Consider the following 16,075-nt stretch of genomic DNA (forward strand, 5'->3'; position numbering starts at 1 on the left):
ACATTGATGGAGTCCCTGCTTCTATGCTAAATAGAAACACCAAACATTACATCTGTATGACGCTGCACAATCCAAGACCAATCATGGCAGTGTGAAGCTACCCTAACAGGAGGATTCCTTGTCCCCTGAGTAAGAGTAGACCACATATTTCCACTCTCTGTGTAGCTAGAAGGAGAGCATTGTGTTTGAGCAGCTCTTTGGATGTACCAACAGAACTGCACAGAAAACGGCAACAAGGTTCCCTATCAGTCCTTCTATCCAAGTCTGTGATCCTAGAAAACTTTCTGTGTCTCTCCCTGCACCAAAGACTTCATTTTCTGCAGCTCCCTCCTCCCAGTCACTGTTCTTCAGAAACTTTGGGGCAGATTTATAAAGCTGTATAGAAGCCAGAATATTTCTAGTCGCCCATGCCAACCAATCACAGCTCCCATGAAAATATTCATGAGCACTGATAAAATGAAAGCTGCAACTAGAAATATTCTGACTTTCAGAGAGCTTGATAAATCTTCCCCATTATCTCCACATCATGATTAAAGGACTTTGCTCATGAAAGAAAATTCGCACATTTAAATCCCCTAGTAATGTTTTCACAATAAAGAAAAAAAATAACTCCTTACGTTATAATTTAACTTAGTTTTATTGTTGTTTTAGCTCCTATCACTCAGTGATGGTTCGTGTAAGCTTCCAGAGTGTGGGTGGGGTCTCTCTAACCAGACACTTCATGATTCCCTGTGTGCTGACAATATGGTTAGATTGCCAGGGTACAGGTTTATATAAACTTTTATTTACCTTCTGATACATTCTAGAGACGAGAGATGATGAGATCCATGAGATGTATATTACACATGACATTTTCCCTTCTGCTATCACTGATATTACATACTGTCAGATCTACTTGTAGCTTGTAGCTTGTGTTGCTGTTTGCAGGCAGGAAATTAGTGTATGTCTGTGTGTGAGCTCCTCCTGGAATAGAAGGGTGGGGGGTAAATGCAGCGTCAGACAGATGAACAATGGGGCTCATTTACTAAGGGTCGCGCTGCTCTCTTTTGTTGGACTCTTCCTCTTTTTCAGGAATTGCATGGCCTGGACAGCTATTTAACAGGTGTCTGCACTGGCATTTTGGCCCACACAATCCATTTTTGGCAAAGCTGTGCTGGCTTCCATGTGACACAAATTTGGAGGCGTGCCGTCAAACAATCCAACTGATTCGGACTGAGGGCGGGATTTAACATTCAAATTGTACCGCAAGCCCAAGCACTTATATGCACCACTATGTGGTGAACTCTGTCAGACCTGTGCAGGGAAGCGACACATGCAGATGCACATACAGATGCTCGCACAATCTTATTGAATTGCGGTACATTGCATTATAGTCGGACAATGCACTTTTGGTGAACTCTAGTGGCTGGGTAAGTAAATGTGCCCCAATATGTCTGCCAACCCTAAACTCAGAAGATCCAGGGTCGGGTCCAGGGGTAGCCAAAATTGTGTACACCAGGACTAATAGAGACAGGTTGGAATTATATTTGTGAAATGCTGTATTTTTGTTAATAACAGTGAAATATGAGAATGTGTTATTTTGTTATCCTGAGTTTATTTAAGAAACTTGTCTTTATGGGAATACCCCTTAAGACTTAATGCTTTCAAAACGCAGCTGATACACATCATGTTACAATTTCACTGCAGGATTCTGCCCCTTATTGCATGCTGCCATGCTTCTCCTAGATACTGAACAATATAGACAATATAGAGCTCAATGGATTATATTTTTAAACTCTCATTTTGGATTTTCTGCTGAGGTCCTTCAATATATAACATGAGACATAATGGGAAGTAAGGGGAAGATATATTGAAGTTAGACTCCATTTCCAGATGCTGAGGAAGACTCTTGAAATGTACAAAATGTAGAAAAGTCAAAATGCCATAACTCTGTAAATACGATTAGCAATAAAACATTGGGTATTGTTCTGTTCACTTTCAAAGGGGGAAGAAGACATAACAATATGTTTGAAATCATTTTGAGACTGTAGGTGCACTTTGAGCATACCATGACCATATTATGTGCTGACCTCTATGAATAGGTTTGTAATAGGTAGTGTTAAGCAGACCTGAATGGCAAAGTTTGGGTTTGTGCTTAACTTTGTGGGTTCAGGACTCCCTGATATGACCCAAACCTCATTAGAGTCTCAAACCCCCCGCCATTATCACCCATGATTGATGCTGGCACCAATCATTTGTGTTGACTATTTAAAGAAGACTTGTCACCACAAAAGGGTATTACTGCTTTTAAAGGGTTAAAAGTCCTCCCCATATAACTGAAAATAATTACCTAATATTATTTGTCGTTGATTCACTGTACATTAATTAAAACAGTTATTTAGACATGAAAGTGAGTAGACATGAGTCAACTTCTGAAGAGAAGAGACAAGTTTTCTCCCAGGCTGCAAGTACAATATGTCTCCTTCTTTTGACAGACATCTCTGTCTCTTCTAATCACTACCTGAGCAGACAGGAAGCCCTCTTTCCTGTCTTTACCAGAATGTTGTCCCTCTCACTGAATGGTGTATTTAGCAGTGATCACTGTATGGAGAAACTGCAGATCTTCTCACTGTTTCATGCATCCTGTGGTTTGTAGGACCATGCTTTGGTGGGTGGAGTCATGCGGTAATGGGACTGGTCAATATAAACAAAAGGAAGAAACATTTTGGAGACTGATTTCTCAGGTGTTTGCAGGAATATTTAAGCTGGGACACCTACTCTACACTTTTCAACCAAAGAACAGTGGAGGAGTGAGTAAGGTTTAATCTACCAGTTCTTCATGACAGGTTCCCTTTAAATGCTGCTGGCAAAGAGACATTCAATTTACCCACAACCTGCACTGGCACTGACCTGCTGGGGGTGCAGGGCACTGCTATTTTGGGGAGGATCTTTGCTCCCCAATGACAACATCAGAAGCAACTGCCTTCTCCAAAATGCAGGGGTGCAGTGCCGCAGGGACAGTACTGGCCTGTGGTGCCACCAGCAGGTCAGTGCCGATGCATGTGCCGCTGCGGGTAATTTAAATGCCACTGGCATTTAACCAATTAAAACCAAGTTTTTCGGATAAACTCAAATATACGAGGGTACACTCATCACTAATAAAGAGGCACCCCACGTATATTATATTCCATACTGGTGTCTGGTTCTGTAGTAGTAGGAGCATTTGTCTTAGGCTATATTCACACTGCCGTTGCCCGCCCGTACCGTACCGTAGCGGGCAACAGCAGTGCACGGGGAAAGGAGGAGGAGGTGAGCGCAGCTCACCCCCGCCCTTCTCCATAGGAAGTTATGGTGCACGGCGCCGTACTACGGGTAAGGATAGGACAGCGGTACGCTCCTGTAGGGTGCCGTGTGCCCATTGCCGTCTATGGAGGATGTATATCGGCCGTATATACGTCGGCCGTATATGCGTCGTCCATACGTTAGTGTGAATGTAGCCTTAGATGTAACTGCCAACTCTGTACCCCTTGCTCCCTTACTGTATTCCACAGATAACAGTTAATAAAGACCTTGCAAACACTTTGTACAGAACATTTTACACAGCAAAACTCAAAGAAGATGAATGTTAACAGAATATGATTTCTGAAATGGTTGTGGAATTATGTACAAGGAGACAAATTAACAAATGCAAATAGAAACTCATATAAAAACAGTTAACTAAGCAATAAGAGGCAATGTGTGAAAAAAAATCTGATAATGCATCACTTTATTATAAAGACATACATTCATTAGACGCTCAAGATGCTCAGAGAGACAAATCATCTTCTGCAGGCATCTGATCATCTAATAAACATCTCTAGTCTGAACGCTGGCCAATGACTTTAGATTCTTAGATTGTTTGAAGTGGAAGTTCTAAAAGAATTGTTAACTAGGGAGAGAAGTAATATCTCAAAGAAGTTTTAGCATCTGACTGAAAATATCTTGATAATAGAGAAGATGTAATGGTTTGTATAGACAATTTTGTGTACAAAGTATCTTTGAAGTAAGTTAAAGCGCAACTGTAAAGTTTTTTTGTTTTTCACAAATCAATAGTTTTTGGGATGTAGAACAACTTCCAGCAGTTTCTATGCTATACCCCTCAGATTATCTCAGTGCTGAAGTAGCTCCTTCCTGTGTTGAAAATCCCTGGAGACTATCCTATAAAGAACTTTACGGATTATCAGGAGGGGAGGGTCTCCTCCCTGCTCACAAAAGAGACAGGAGGGAAAGGTCATGTGACAGTGCTTTCTCTGTGAAGGTAGCAGAGCTCAGTGTGTTCAGTTCTCTGGATACAGATGTCTTCTACATGGGAATCCTATAACTCTAAATATCATCTTCTGAAAGTAGGCAAAATACATAAAACACTTTAAAGGGATCCTTTGAAAATTATTATAAAAAGTATTCTTTCCCAGTTGTCTTATCATCCTTTTATCCCTGGCTACTCTGCCACTGACATAAGGGAACATAAATCATCATTTTCTTTACTTCAGAGAATACACATGCCTCTGTCAGCGCTATGGATTTTATGAAATGCATTCTCTTCTATCATGTTATTTTCTATTGACTTCAGGCATTGTAATACATGAATAAATTAGCTATTGCTATGCTGCAAGATGTACACCAATACATAAAAGTTCATCATTAGAGTATATATTAAAGAAGTGTATATTGGAGAAATTAATAATTATTTTTAATCCCTTATCACCGACATTTGTTTTCAGCTTAATGACCAGACTCTATTTTTAAAAATGTTACATGTGTCTCAAAAATTTCTTATAACTTTGCAATGCCTTGCAAATAGAGATGAGCGAGCACTAAAATGCTCGGGTACTCGTTATTCGAGACAAACTTTTCCCGATGCTCGAGTGCTCGTCTCGAATAACGAGCCCCATTGAAGTCAATGGGAGACTGGAGCATTTTTCAAGGGGACCAAGGCTCTGCACAGGGAAGCTTGGCCAAACACCTGGGAACCTCAGAAAAGGATGGAAACACCACGGAAATGGACAGGAAACAGCAGGGGCAGCATGCGTGGATGCCTCTGAGGCTGCTTAATCGCACCATTATGCCAAAACTATGGGCAACAGCATGGCCATGACAGAGTGACAGAATGAAGCTAGATAGCATCTAAAACATCCAATAATTGACCCTGACACTATAGGGGACGGCATGCAGAGGCAGCGGCAGCAGCGGCAGGCTAGAGAGTGGCATGGCGACATACCCTAAATGGACTCAGGCTTCAAACCAAAGGGTGGCAGAGAGGAACCAAAGGAGGTGAGCAAGAAGCGCTCAAATAATATCGGTACATGATAAAAGTTTGCCAGTATATTTTGTGGATTACACAGCAGGGTGGCGACAAAGTTAACATGGAAGCCATGAAAACAACCCAAAATTCTGCCTGACACAGCTCGTTTGATAAGGGGACCATGTATGGAGGCAGTGAACTAGTAGTAGATTAAAGGTGCTGCAGTTAAAACTATGTTAGTTGGATCTTGGCATGGAGCTGGCGCTCCGCTGCCAGGCGAGCTTTCGCCAATCCAAGCCCCTGTCTCTAGGCTACTCCCCAAACAGCACTTCTAAGAACCTTTTGTATAAGATCAAGTGTAGTAGCGTTCTTATAAGTTTAGGATATGGCGGGTGAGGGGAATGTAAACAGAAGCGCAAGAAGCGCTGAAATAATATTGGTAAATGATAAAAGTTTGCCAGTATATTTTGTGGATAACACAGCTGGGTGGCGACAAAGTTAACAACTTTGATGTGGAATCCATGAAAACAACCCAAATTTCTGCCTGACACACCTCGTTTGATAAAGGGATGATGTATGGAGGCAGCTATATGGACGACTTTTGGAGGTAGCAATGGAGACAACGTGTGGAGGCTGCTATGGAGACAATTTAATTTGGATAGTGCCTGTATGTGGCAGTCCAAAAAAGTTTTCAAACCAGAGGAGCAGGTAGGTGGCCCTCCAGAAAAATTGAATAGATTGAGTGCCTGTATGTGGCAGTCCAAAAAAGTTTTCAAACCAGAGGAGCAGGTAGGTGGCCCTCCAGAAAAATTGAATAGATTGAGTGCCTGTATGTGGCAGTCCCAAAAAGTTTTCAAACCAGAGGAGCAGGTAGGTGGCCCTCCAGAAAAATGGAATAGATTGAGTGCCTGTATGTGGCAGTCCCAAAAAGTTTTCAAACCAGAGGAGCAGGTAGGTGGCCCTCCAGAAAAATGGAATAGATTGAGTGCCTGTATGTGGCAGTCCCAAAAAGTTTTCAAACCAGAGGAGCAGGTAGGTGGCCCTCCAGAAAAATGGAATAGATTGAGTGCCTGTATGTGGCAGTCCAAAAAAGTTTTCAAACCAGAGGAGCAGGTAGGTGGCCCTCCAGAAAAATGAAATAGATTGAGTGCCTGTATGTGGCAGTCCAAAAAATTTTTCAAACCAGAGGAGCAGGTAGGTGGCCCTCCAGAAAAATTGAATAGATTGAGTGCCTGTATGTGGCACTCCCAAAAATTGTTTAAAACAGAGGACCGGGTCGGTGGCACTCCAGAAAAATTAAATGCATAAAGTACTATTGCTAGAGCCAGTGGGCCCTGTCAAAAAATAGCCAGTTTCCTCTGCTTTACTGTACAAAGAGGAGGAGAAGGAGGAAAATGAGGAGGAGGAGGAGTGGATAAATTTTTCAGGTTGAGCTTCCTTCACCTGGTGGAGATTGGAAATTATGAGAAATCCAGGCTTTATTCATCTTAATAAGCGTCAGCCTGTCAGCGCTGTCAGTCGACAGGCGTGTACGCTTATCGGTGATGATGCCACCAGCTGCACTGAAAACCCGCTCGGACAAGACGCTAGCGGCAGGGCAGGCAAGAACCTCCAAGGCGTACAGCGCCAGTTCGTGCCACATGTCCAGCTTTGAAACCCAGTAGTTGTAGGGAGCTGTGTGATCATTTAGGACGATGGTATGGTCAGCTACGTACTCCCTCACCATCTTTCTGTAAAGATCAGCCCTACTCTGCCGAGACTGGGGACAGGTGACAGTGTCTTGCTGGGGTGACATAAAGCTGGCAAAAGCCTTGTAAAGCGTACCCTTGCCAGTGCTGGACAAGCTGCCTGCTCGCCTGCTCTCCCTCGCTACTTGTCCCGCAGAACTACGCACTCTGCCGCTAGCGCTGTCAGAAGGGAAATACTGTTTCAGCTTGTGCACCAGGGCCTGCTGGTATTCATGCATTCTCACACTCCTTTCCTCTCCAGGGATGAGAGTGGAAAGATTTTGCTTGTACCGTGGGTCCAGGAGAGTGAACACCCAGTAATCGGTGCTGGAATAAATTCTTTGAACGCGAGGGTCACGGGATAGGCAGCCTAGCATGAAATCTGCCATATGCGCCAGAGTACCAATGCGTAAGAATTCACTCCCCTCACTGGCCTGACTGTCCATTTCCTCCTCCTCCAACTCCTCCAACTCCTCTTCTTCTGCCCATACACGCTGAACAGTGAAGGACTCAACAATGGTCCCCTCTTGTGTCTCGCCAACATTCTCCTCCTCATCCTCCTCCACCTCCACCTCCTCCGATATGCGCTGAGAAACAGACCTGAGGGTGCTTTGGCTATCAACAAGGGAATCTTCTTCCCCCGTCTCTTGTGACGAGCGCAAAGCTTCCGACTTCATGCTGATCAGAGAGTTTTTCAACAGGCCAAGCAGCGGGATGGTGAGGCTGATGATGGCGGCATCGCCACTGACCATCTGTGTTGACTCCTCAAAGTTACTCAGCACCTGACAGATATCAGACATCCACGTCCACTCCTCATTGTAGACTTGAGGAAGCTGACTGACCTGACTACCAGTTCTGGTGGAAGTTGACATCTGGCAGTCTACAATCGCTCGGCGCTGCTGGTAAACTCTGGATAACATGGTCAGTGTTGAATTCCACCTCGTGGGCACGTCGGTGAGCGGGCAGTTGGAGCGGGCAGTTGGAGGCGGCGCTGCGCTGCCCTGAGAGTGGCAGCATCTGTGCTGGACTTCCTGAAATGCGCACAGATGCGGCGCACCTTGCTGAGCAAATCAGACAGATTGGGGTATGTCTTGAGGAAACGCTGAACTATCAGATTTAACACATGGGCCAGGCATGGCACATGTGTCAGTCTGCCGAGTTGCAGAGCCGCCACCAGGTTACGGCCGTTGTCACACACAACCATGCCTGGCTTCAGGTTCAGCGGTGCCAACCACAGATCAGTCTGCGCCGTGATGCCCTGTAATAGCTCTTGGGCGGTGTGCCTTTTATCGCCTAGGCTCAGCAGTTTGAGCACCGCCTGCTGTCGCTTAGCGACGGCACTGCTGCTGTGCCTAGAGCTACCGACTGATGGCGCCATGCCCACGGATGGTAGTTCGGAGGAGGAGGTGGAGGAGGGGTGGGAGGAGGAGGAGGCATAGTAGGCCTGAAACACCTGGACCGAGGTAGGCCCCGCAATCCTCGGCGTCGGCAGTATATGACCAGCCGCAGGGTCAGACTCGGTCCCAGCCTCCACCAAGTTAACCCAATGTGCCGTCAGCGATATATAGTGGCCCTGCCCGGCAGCACTCGTCCACGTGTCCGTGGTCAGGTGGACCTTGTCAGAAACGGCGTTGGTCAGGGCATGGATGATGTTGTCTGACACGTGCTGGTGCAGGGCTGGGACGGCACATCGGGAAAAGTAGTGGCGGCTGGGGACCGAATACCGAGGGGCGGCCGCCGCCATGAGGTTGCGAAAGGCCTCGGTCTCTACTAGCTTATAGGGCAGCATCTCCAGGCTAAGCAATCTGGAGATGTGGACATTAAGGGCTTGGGCGTGCGGGTGGGTTGCACTATATTTGCGTTTCCGCTCCAGCGTCTGGGGTATGGAGAGCTGAACGCTGGTGGATGCTGTGGAGGATCGTGGAGGCGACGATGGGGTTTTTGTGGCAGGGTCCTGGGCAGGGGGCTGACTGTCAGCTGACACAGGGGAAGGAGCAGTGGTGTGCACGGCCGGAGGTGAACGGGCTTGTTGCCACTGAGTGGGGTGTTTAGCATTCATATGCCTGCGCATACTGGTGGTAGTTAAGCTAGTAGTGGTGGAACCCCTGCTGATCCTGGTTTGGCAAATGTTGCACACCACAGTCCGTCGGTCATCCGGTGTTTCCTTAAAGAACCTCCAGACTTCTGAAAATCTAGCCCTCGCCGCAAGAGCCCTCGCCACGGGAGCTTCACTAGTTGACACATTTGGCGCTGATGCACCAGCTCTGGCCCTGCCTCTCCGTCTGGCCCCACCACTGCCTCTTCCAACCTGTTCTGGTCGTGGACTCTCCTCCGTCTCAGAAGCACTGTGTTCACCCGGCCTATCAACCCAGCTTGGGTCTGTCACCTCATCATCCTCCGATCCCTCAGTCTGCTCCCCCCTCGGACTTCCTGCCCTGACAACAACTTCCCCACTGTCTGACAACCGTGTCTCCTCATCGTCGGACACCTCTTTACACACTTCTTCCACTACGTCAAGAAGGTCATCATCACCCACAGACTGTGACTGGTGGAAAACCTGGGCATCGGAAAATTGCTCAGCAGCAACCGGACAAGTGGTTTGTGAGTGTGGGAGGGGTCCAGAAAACAGTTCCTCAGAGTATGCCGGTTCAAATGCCAAATTTTGCTGGGAGGGGGCATACTGGGGGGGAGGAGGCTGAGGTGCAGGAGCTGGAGGAGTGGCGATTTCGGTGACATGGGTGGACTGCGTGGAAGACTGACTGGTGGACAAATTGCTCGAAGCATTGTCGGCAATCCACGACATCACCTGTTCGCACTGTTCTGGCCTCAACAGTGCTATACCACGAGTCCCAGTAACTTCAGACATGAACCTAGGGAGTGTAGCTCTGCGGCGTTCCCCTGCTCCCTCATAAGCAGGTGGTGTCTCACCCCGCCCAGGACCACGGCCTCTGACCCCTGCAGTAGTTGGACGCCCACGTCCCCGCCCTCGTCCTCTACCCCTAGCCCTCGGGTTAAACATTTTGAAAATGAGAGTTATAACTTTAATTTTTATTTAACTTTTTTTTGTGTTTTGTTTTTTTTTGTGTTTTTTAGTTTTTAAAACCAAACGATGCTATCCTATTGCTATGGCTATTTTCTAGCCAAGTATGAAAGCACACTGCTATGCCAGATGAGATGACGCTGAGTTATTAAAAAAATAAACGTAAAATAAAAAAGGAAATGGCAGACTGTGCCTAATTGAAATCCAACCCCTAATAAATTTTCCCACTTCGGTCTTTGCGATGGATATGTGCGTCACTAAGCGAAAAACACAGTGGTCGCAAGTCTCACTACAAATTGCTCACAATTTCCTAGTAGATGCACTGCAGCAAGTACAGCCACCAGCAGATCAACCAGAAATCAAATATATATAACGCTACTGTAGGCGTAAGTAAGCCGTTTGGATTCTCCTATGGCTGTTTTCTAGCCAAGTATGAAAGCACACTACTATGCCAGATGAGATGACGCTGAGTTATTAAACAAAATAAACGTAAAATAAAAAAGGAAATGGCAGACTGTGCCTAATTGAAATCCAACTCCTAATAAATTTTCCCACTTCGGTCTTTGCGATGGATATGTGCGTCACTAAGCGCAAAACACAGCGGTCGCAAGTCTCACTACATATTGCTCACAATTTGCTAGTAGATGCACTGCAGCAAGTACAGCCACCAGCAGATCAACCAGAAATCAAATATTTATAACGCTACTGTAGGCGTAAGTAAGCCGTTTGGATTCTCCTATGGCTATTTTCTAGCCAAGTATGAAAGCACAATACTATGCCAGATGAGATGACGCTGAGTTATTAAACAAAATAAACGTAAAATAAAAAAGGAAATGGCAGACTGTGCCTAATTGAAATCCAACCCCTAATAAATTTTCCCACTTCGGTCTTTGCGATGGATATGTGCGTCACTAAGCGCAAAACACAGCGGTCGCAAGTCTCACTACAAATTGCTCACAATTTGCTAGTAGATGCACTGCAGCAAGTACAGCCACCAGCAGATCAACCAGAAATCAAATATATATAACGCTACTGTAGGCGTAAGTAAGCCGTTTGGATTCTCCTATGGCTATTTTCTAGCCAAGTATGAAAGCACACTACTATGCAAGATGAGATGACACTGAGTTATTAAAAAAATAAACGTAAAATAAAAAGTAAATGGCAGACTGTGCCTAATTGAAATCAAACCCCTAATAAATTTTCCCACTTTGGTGTTTGAGGTGGATATGTGTGTCACTAAGAGCTAAACACAACGGTAGCAAGTCCCCCTGCAAATTCCTCACAATATGGTACTAGCTGCAAATAAAAAAAAAAAAGTATAACGTTATTGTAGCCCTAAGAAGGGCTGTTGGGTTCTTGGAGAATCACTCCTGCCTAACAGTAAGCTCATAGAACACCCTAACGCTTTCCCTGACCAGCAGCAGCTCTCTCCCTAGCGGCATCCAGACACAGAATGATCCGAGCAGCGCGGGCAGCGGCTAGTCTATCCCAGGGTCACCTGATCTGGCCAGCCAACCACTGCTATCGACGTGTAAGGGTACCACGTCATGCTGGGTGGAGTGCAGAGTCTCCTGGCTTGTGATTGGCTCTGTTTCTGGCCGCCAAAAAGCAAAACGGCGGGAGCTGCCATTTTCTCGAGCGGGCGAAGTATTCGTCCGAGCAACGAGCAGTTTCGAGTACGCTAATGCTCGACCGAGCATCAAGCTCGGACGAGTATGTTCGCTCATCTCTACTTGCAATCAAGGTGATTTTGAGATTATTTTTAAGAGACACATTGTACCATGTTAGTTGTAAAATTTAAGTGATAAGGTTTATGTTTCGTTCTGAAAAAAAAAAAAATTGGCAAAGGTTGGAAAAAATTCTTCATTTTCAGAGTATGAAATGTTCTGCTTTCCAGGCAGATAGTTAAAATATCTAAAAAGCTAGACAATTAACATTTCTGGAAAGTCTGATTTATGGTGACTTAAGGCTTTGAACTTGAGGCACAATTTTTCTCATTTTCATGAAAATCGCCCAAATTCACATTTTGAGGGACAACTCAGCTCTCAAGTGACTTTGAAAGCCCTAAATAATCCCATAATTTGGCCCACTATAGAAACTACATCCCCCAATGTATGTTAAACATCTTCTATTAAATCTATTAACTCTTTAAATGTTTCACATGGGTTAAAACAAAATGGAAGTGGGATTAAGAAACTTTTGTTTTGGAAATACTTTTATTTAGGCCAAAAATTACACCCTCACAATGAACTTAATGAAAAATTGCTCCACAAAGTTCTCCTGAGTGTACCGATACCCCATATGTGGTGGTTAACTGGTGTATGGACATGAATTGAACGAAAGCAGCGCCATTCAGAGCAGATTTGTATTGTCACCCTGTACAAGCTATACATTTTTTTTACTTTTTTTGGTAATGCGGATATATGAGGGCTAATTATGTGCCGCATGAGATAAAATGTATAAATTATTCATTTTGGGGGTCTTTAGTCTAATCAAGAGATTATATTAAGAATTTCAAGGGGGACACAACAAAAAATCATCAATATTTTTTATTTTTAGTACTTTCTTTGCCTGCTCACCATAACATATGGTTATTATCTTTATACTCTGGTTCACTATGATTGCGTTGATACCTAATTTTTATAGTTTTTCTTAACTTTTCTATCAAAACTGATATTAGAGAAAAATCTCTAGTGTCTTAGTGTCTCACATTTATACACTGGGGGCTGTATATAAATAGATTGTGTGGGTTTGCATAGAAATAGACTGTTGGAGGGGGGCTATATATACACTGGGGGGTTTGGGGTGCTGTATAAAGATTGGGGGCTGACTGATTACTTGCGTGTGAGACAGCTGTAGCATGTAGAGTGTCATTACCAATGTTCTTAGCTTCTAATTAGGATGTGGGCACTTTTTAAACAGGTGTCTAGGAAGTTAGTGGGACAAATATATTTATTTTTATTTTGGGGGCTTCACTTTTAGTTTTGCCCAGGGCCTCACTTTGTCTTAAACCAGCCCTTTAAGAGTGTAGTCACAAGTACTGCTTTGTACCATTTAGAAGCAAGTCAAAGAACATGGGCCATGGCCTGATTGCATATGATTGCAAATGATTCCATATGATCAGTAACCAGCACCGGGGGCTTATATAGTTTAAATGCAAGAAACCGGGTGCTGGTTACCTATCATATGTGTTACGCCCCTGTGCACTTTGATTTCTTTTCTCAACAGAATCAAAGCACGGGTGACCGCACCCTAAGTGCTGAATTACTATGAATCAAACAAACTAGGCCAAGCTGAACACATACTTGTGAAAACAGGTATATATACCAACAAACCAGATGAAGAATTACATAAGCAAGGCCTACAAAAGTCATGACTGGATGTGTATTGGACCACAGGTAGGTGGTGGCACCTCTGGTTTAATACAACATGTAGTCTGATGCTTTTTGAATATGTACATGCATTTATATTTTTGATACAGTGTTATTTTGGAGTGACCAGCCAATGATATTTATATTAATGTTGATGTTTTATGTGGTGATAGTAGATACTTTATAACTGTATGTAGGATCATGATGTGTACCACCTTGTGTTTATCACCTTTTGTGATATTGTTTTTACTGGGTGTTTTTAAGTCATGGTGACAATGAAATTGTTTGGTTATGTAATAAAATATACATATTTTGTATTGAATTAGTCATTTATTACGTTGTATTTTTGGTATGACCAGTGCATAGTCTACTTTCAGGACCATATGTTGGTCTGATCCCATGGACTTCACACATTGCACAGGATGCAGTATATGCAAATATAATGCAAGGACTTCCCATCTACTGGCATCATGGATTCTTTTCATTATGGAAAGATGACACTTACTGGAAAGGGGAAAAAACTAATATGCACAGTTGTATGGCTTTATTAGAATAAGCAAGTATACTCTACACAGCGGTGGCTTTGTCCAAATAATGTACAACTATGGTATTACAGGTTGAGGACATTCAATCAAATCTTTAAAAATACAGCTAGATGAACATATATCTGAATGTATGCCAATTCTGGTGCAAACATTTATTATTTAACAACAAAATCTTCTAGTACTACAAAAGCCCACCATCTACATAAAAAAATCAATTTCACAAGAGAATCTTTTAAAATCAGATATTTTATAAAGTTTATGAAAAAGTCACAATTGCAAGTGTTAGGACATGGAGTTTACAATAATCTGTGGCAGAGAACAGGTACAGGTCGTAGCAGAAATGTAAGACAGCCTGCACAAGGTGCCAGTCCAAACACATCGATCCCACTGCTCCAGTATATCCCAGTGCAGTCGCAAGATTTAGGAGAACTGATATAGTAGAAGATGCCAGTAATAGATTATGGTGTCCGTAGTAATTTTGTGAATGTTTTTCTCAGTTCTGGTGGTGGTATACTTAGTGACCTGTTATTATTCAACTTTTCCATTACAGGCCATTTATTACAGGGTTTATAAACCATGGGCCACATGTATCACTCGTTTTTTCTGTTGTTTTTGCGCCTTTTCATTCAGGCGCACAGTTTTTGCGCCATTTTTGCAATTAAACGCCAAACTAGCCGCGCAGCAAAAACAACCAGCTTTCCCTCTTCTATCTTACCAATCCAGATGTTTTGCTGCGCCTAATGATATTCACCACTTGCAACGTTTTCATTTAGGCGCAAAAACGGGCGCAAAAACACTCCAGCCCGAAGGTGGCGTTAACTGAGAAGAAAGCACTGAGCCCCTTTGCAGAACAGCTCATTTCTAGCAGCAAAGCTCAACCAGACACTGGAACAGATAATAGATACATTAGATACACTGCAGACAGGAACTGCAGACTCTATTAACAGTTCATCACCTTCTATTTACAAAACATTCTGCAAAACGCTGAGCTCACAGCAAGAGAGCTAAAAACTTTGCAAAAGTTTGCAGAAGTTTGCAGAATATTTGCAGAACTTTGCAGAATGTTGCAGATACTACATACAAGTGTGTCCCCCATGTAATTCTGCACAGTATCACCAGTGTGTCTGAGGGGAATACAGTGCAGAATTACAGGGGTGCAGCAGGAGACCAGCACTGTGGGATCCCCTCCAGGAGAAGCCACTGCTAAGGAGGTCACTGGGTGCAGGGTGCAGGGTGTCACACATCTGGGTGCTGCTGTGAGTGTTATCTTCATTCTGGGCTGTGGGAGAAGCAGAGAGGAGCTTGTAGCAGGATCACATGTAAGTGCCTGAATCTAACATTGCGCCTAAACTGCGCCAAAATTGCGCCTAAACTGTTTTAAAGTAAAGTGATTAATAAGAGGCAGAAAATATACTTATCACAGATGGTTGTAGCTTGTGATAATTCTGGCAAAACAGTGCACCAGAATTTAGGCGCAACTACTACACTTAGGCGCACAAAAGTGATAAATGTGGCCCCATGGGTGTAGTGGGTGCCCATATTATTAGCCATGTGCATAAGTGTCACACATATACATAGGCACATGAGACTTTGTATAGTAAGGAGGACCCTTAGGAGCTGCTTGAAGAGAATATATTTTATACTTTCCTGTTCTGTAAAGATCAATTATCTTAAAGTTATACAGTCATTACTTTGGCATCAGCTTATATCAGCGGACTAGCTGTGAAATGATGCATTTTTGCCTCCAGTGCTCTAAGAAATCCATGGTTTACTGGAATTTAATTGAATTGAGTCGAGGATTGATAGTTAAATCTTTGAAAGCTCTAATGTCAGCATTATCACATCTTCTCAAAGATTAGGCTGTCCTTTCACCAGATGTCAATAGAATTTTTCTGGAAGCAGCATTCCTAATGAAGCATCCTTTAATGATTTGCTTCCATATTTGGATTGGAATAGTGTAGATAAAGCTTAACAAAGTCCACCCTACGAACCTTGAGCTTTATGTGACATGGTTTGGTTAGCGCTCTCATTAACAAAACAGCCGACGCAGCGGGATATAAGTAATAGGACTATTTAGTCTAAACCCTTATTAAATATTAGGTTATGCTTCGTGCAACCAAAATGGCAGAGAT

The sequence above is a fragment of the Engystomops pustulosus genome, chromosome 4 (assembly GCF_040894005.1).
Source record: "Engystomops pustulosus chromosome 4, aEngPut4.maternal, whole genome shotgun sequence".
NCBI classification, from domain to species: domain Eukaryota; kingdom Metazoa; phylum Chordata; class Amphibia; order Anura; family Leptodactylidae; genus Engystomops; species Engystomops pustulosus.